Consider the following 5204-nt stretch of genomic DNA (forward strand, 5'->3'; position numbering starts at 1 on the left):
TTTTTCATGTAGAATTGAAACAACTGCACCTATAGATATCCTTGTGGCCTCAGCTAACTCACGCACTTTTAATCTTCTATCCTTCAACAGCATATCGTGGATCTTATTGATGATTTCGGGAGTACTTGCTTCTGCGGGCCTTCCTGAACGTAGTTCGTCACTTATTGATGTACGACCACGCTTAAATTCATTTACCCAGTTATAAACCGTTGCTAAGGCAGGGGCAGATGTGCCATGAACTGAGTCCAATTCATTTTTTATCTCATATGGAGTTAAACCCTTTAAATGAAAATGTTTGATTACCGCTCTGAACTCGTTTTTTCCATTTTTCTTAACAAAGAATTTTTTCAATTGGTTATAAAAACACGTAAACTCAGAAGACGTGGACTGTGACTGCACCATATATCTAGTCGGGAGTGGTGCTGACTGAAAACAGATGATTTGGAGCGATTCGCGCGCCATCTGTGGGTCATTCTAAGGACTTATTGAACTAGCCTCGTATATTTATTACCTCATTTAGGTTTGAAAATAATTAAAATGCCATGGCAGTTTGTAACATAAGCAGTTCCATGTATAATCATGTAGTTAAGGGGGTCTCCTATGTATGAACTTTTGAAAAATCTATGTTTTGCGCATATTTCGAATCTAGAAGTCCTTAAATGTGTACCCCATGATGGCTTTTGAGAGATACACGTTAGTTAATGAGTGCTGGAACGCCAGTCGCGGCCACTCCCCGTGTTTTCACACGCCTTTATGGTAGACACACAGTGGGCGAAAATCACGAATCTGGACAAATTGATTTTCCGACTACAGTTTTCATCCAATTCGAACTTTTTTTTAAAAATTAAAGCTGATGAAAATCCGCACCATCTTATTAGAGCGTATATTCAAATTGAGGATCTATGAATGAGCAGAGAAACTATCCTGTACAATTTTCCAGAACCGAAGGATTAATAAATAACGTATTTAATTTGTTATAAACAAATAAGTGGATGAAATGGTTTCATATGGTTTTACGATGTATGGTCTCTTGATTCTCACTGTATTTCCTTAATTTATCAACTAAAATGAGCATTATGTCATACTTGTGAGGATTTATTAATAAACAATCATTATTATAAAAAAGTAAAGAAAACAATTTTTGGCTTCAGCTACTGCCGACGCAAAGAATAGTCATTTTCTATGGAATTAGCTCCATAGAGCTCGTGAATGATACTCAATTATCATATCTACTCATATAATAACAATTCGAAACTGAATTCGGATGAATAATAACAACTGCCATTGTTATAAACATTTTCATGAACAAATTACTCATCTTTCCTATTCGTCATGGAATGAAAAGCGTTTTCCACCCATAATCAACTGCAGATCACTAATTGATGATACCCATTCATTATTTTCGATCATCCGATAACAATTGTTGATTATTTAAACCAACACACAGTTTGTCCAAAGAAATCCAGTTTAAGCTCATACTCAACCGGAAAAATCCTGCATCACCACACAAATTGTTGATCCATGGAGCCAAAATAATAAGCTCCTTCGTCATTCTAATCAGACAATTATCAGAAGAGGCTCAATAAGCCAAAAATAGAGATTTCAAGAGATGCACGGGACCATACACCGTAAAACCATATGAAACCATTTTCATCCAATTATTTGCTTATAACAAATGAAATACATTTTTTAGTTTATCCTACGGTACTGAAAAATTGTACTGGATAGTTCTTCTACTCATTCTGGGTATTTGGGAATAAATCTGAGTATTTTCTTTTAAATGGTACTCTTCAAAAGTCAAAACAAATTTTTTTAACATTTTAATAAAAAATTTTTTTTTTATTTTTAATAAAAACTGCAGTTGAAAAATCAATTTGTCCAGAGTCGTCATTTTCGTCCCACTGTGAGACGCTCCCAGCCTCACTCATACCAAAAAATCGGTCTTTTTCCGATATGAGTGGCAGTTTTTTAAATTGTTTTTCAAGCGTTTTCATATCGATGTGTCTTTTTAGGATCGGATTGTTAGGTATATCTGATTGAATCTTAAGGTTTACTAATCAAATTTTACCCCGTGATATATGTTTAAACACGTTTTCCAAAAAGTAGTTTTTTATATAAGTTTAGGCAACAGTTCTTCTAAACTACTGATAATTTCTGGGATTTTCTTATCTGAAATTATTTGGCAAACATGTCGCTAAGGTTAGAAATAAGCCTTTTTCAAAAAAGTTTTTTATTTCATTTTTACAGCCTTTTTTAACTGAAAAAAATTGTGAAAAATTTTTGGATTTAAAAGTCAACCATTTTTGGAAATTTACAAATTTTCGAAAAATCTCATACTCTTTCCACAAACTCGACTCTAACGTTTTAGCAGAGGTGCAGTCAAGGACACTCCAAGGTCGCAAGTGTTGCGAAAAAAATTTCTATCGACAATTTCCTATAGTCAAAGAATGTGTTAATAAAAGGCAAACAACATTCTTCATTATTTGCAAAGAAATGGTTTGGCTGTCCTGACTGAACTAGGTTCGGTTGGTAGTATTTCGGTTAAATTTTCAACTATAATTATGAATCCTTAAAAAGAAAAAATTAATTTTGTTACTAAGTAGCTCAACTTTAAGTGAATAATCGAATTTTCCACCCAAAAATTATGATTTTAATTTTAACAACATAGTTGCATTTACAACGAAACGAGTTTGAAGCCAAAAAATATTTACAGTCGACATTTCAACCAAAAATTTTAATTTTTAACCAAAAAGTATAAATTTTCCATAAAAAATTTTATTTCTGCAAAGAAAGACGAATTTTTAACAAAATACATGATATTTTTAACCAAAAATGGTATAGATTAAATGTTAGTTTCAAACATGTATTTTTACAATACATAAAACATATTTTCATCAGAATAGTTATTAAATAAAAAAATAAATAAATTTTAAAAAAGTAGTTGAACTTTTGATAGAAAAGAGGACTTTTTCACGAAATAGTTATATTTTCAACAAAATAATTAAGTTTTCAACCAAATAATTTAGTTTTTATCCCAACGAGATTTTGACAATGTTTTGAATATTTGAATTCTAATAACTGACAAAATGATAACGTGAATTATCAGAAAATTGTCCAACTTTTTCTTTAGTGTGTGATATTGTTTAAACTAAAAACAAAAAGGTAAATTATTGTATTATAAATCTATCCGTGTTACCTATCTATAAATATTTATATCAATATCATGTAACTATCATTACTATGGACAACAATTTCATAGAAATTTAAACTATTTGGTCCAAAACTAAGATTTTGGTTGGAAAAACATAAGTTTGGGTTAAAAATTCAGCTTTTTTTGTAGATAATACTCTTTTTGACTTTGAAATTAAATTATTTCGTTGAAAGTTCATGTACATTGTTGGAAATTGACATTGTTCGATAGAAATTTAATGTTTTTGGTTAAAAATTATCATTTTTGGTCAAAAATGCAATTTTTAGGTTGAAATATCAACTGTACATCTTCTTGGGTTTAACAGTCGATGATTTCACTAGGAATTGAACTACTTTGAAAAAAATACCCTTTTTTAACAACGTTTTATAATTATGGTTAAAAATTTAACTATTTGGTTGAAAATTTAACTCTTTGATTGAAGACTCATATTTTTCGCTTAACAAATTCAACTTTTTGCAGATAATTCGTCTTTTTGACTTCAAAATTAAATAATTTCGTTGAAAATCATGTATTTTTTTAAAAATTTGTCTTTTTTTGTAGATCATCAATTTTCTAAGTCAAAAATTCATCTTATTGATTTACAGTTTAACAACTTTGTTGAAAATTAATTTTTTCTGTTAAAAATTATTTTTCTTTATCTGAAAATGTAACTATTCTATGATTGATTAAAAATTAATCGCTTTTAAGCGGAAATTGAACTATTCTAATTTTTGTTGAAACTTTATCCTGTATATTGTATTAGTTAAAACACCAATTATTTGATAGAAAATTTATTTATTTTGATAAAAAGTAAACTTTTGAGTTGCAAATTGATATATTTTGTTAATTAGATTTTTTTCCTAACATTAAAAAACACTGCAAAATAAAGAAATTTCCTTAAAATCGTCCCGATTCTTTTTTTTTATTTTTAAAATCTTTTCAAATTCTCACTTAAAATTAATTTTGCAAAATCAAAAATCATTTTCAATTTTCTTAACAATCACAACCATTTGTTTATTCTTTTTAAATATTTTACAATTCTCAAAAAGCTAAATTTTTTTGAAATCTGCAAAAATCTACATCGTCTTTCAAATTATTTGAAATAATTTCAAGTTTTAAATTAATTTTAAATCTTGTTTAAAATTAAAATTGTAGCGTTCAAAGTTAAAATTTACCTCATTACAGTTTTAACAATTCAAGGCTTTCTATTTTGAACCATTCTGTTCAAATTTGTACAATTTTTAATAGTTGTTTATAATGGATTGTTTTAAATGAACGGTCAAATATTGATAATAATTAACGAATTTTTTTTTATTACAAAATTGCAAATTGAATGGGTTAAAAATAAAATTTGTTTAGACTGAAATAATATTTGAAGTCATCATTGAAAATAATTTTAAAAACTAATATCTATTAATTCTTTAATTTTCAACGGATTCAGAATCATCTTGTAAAATCAATTATTTTTCCATTTTTAATGCCTTAAATTCAATTTAAAAAATTTTAATTAAAAATTATTTTAGTTAAAAAAAAGTCATAATGGAAAACAAATAAATTAATTTTCTATCAAATAATTCGTGTTTTAACTAATACAATGTGCAGGATAGAATTTCAACCAAAAATAGAATAGTTCAAATTCCAAATAAAAACTGTGATAAAAAATTGAATTGAACAAGAAAAAAAAACGAATTTTCAACAAAATTGTTAAATTTTCAAGGGAAAATGTGAGTTTTCGACCAAGAGGATTAAGATTAAGGAAAAAAAACACATTTTAACAATGTAGTTGAACTGTTGATAGAAAAGAGGATTTTTTTTACAAAATAGTTACACTTTCAACAAAATCATTTATTTTCCAACCAAATAGTGGAGTTTTTATTCAAACGATATAAATTCCAAAACCACCAATTTCTTTAATTTCTTTCAAATGCGGATCAAGATATAATAAAAACTATTATGATGTAACATAGTTATAATATTATCATTAATAATATGTGTATGTATGGATATAAATATG

The sequence above is a fragment of the Belonocnema kinseyi genome, chromosome 4 (genome assembly GCF_010883055.1).
Source record: "Belonocnema kinseyi isolate 2016_QV_RU_SX_M_011 chromosome 4, B_treatae_v1, whole genome shotgun sequence".
Taxonomy (NCBI): Eukaryota; Metazoa; Arthropoda; class Insecta; order Hymenoptera; family Cynipidae; genus Belonocnema; species Belonocnema kinseyi.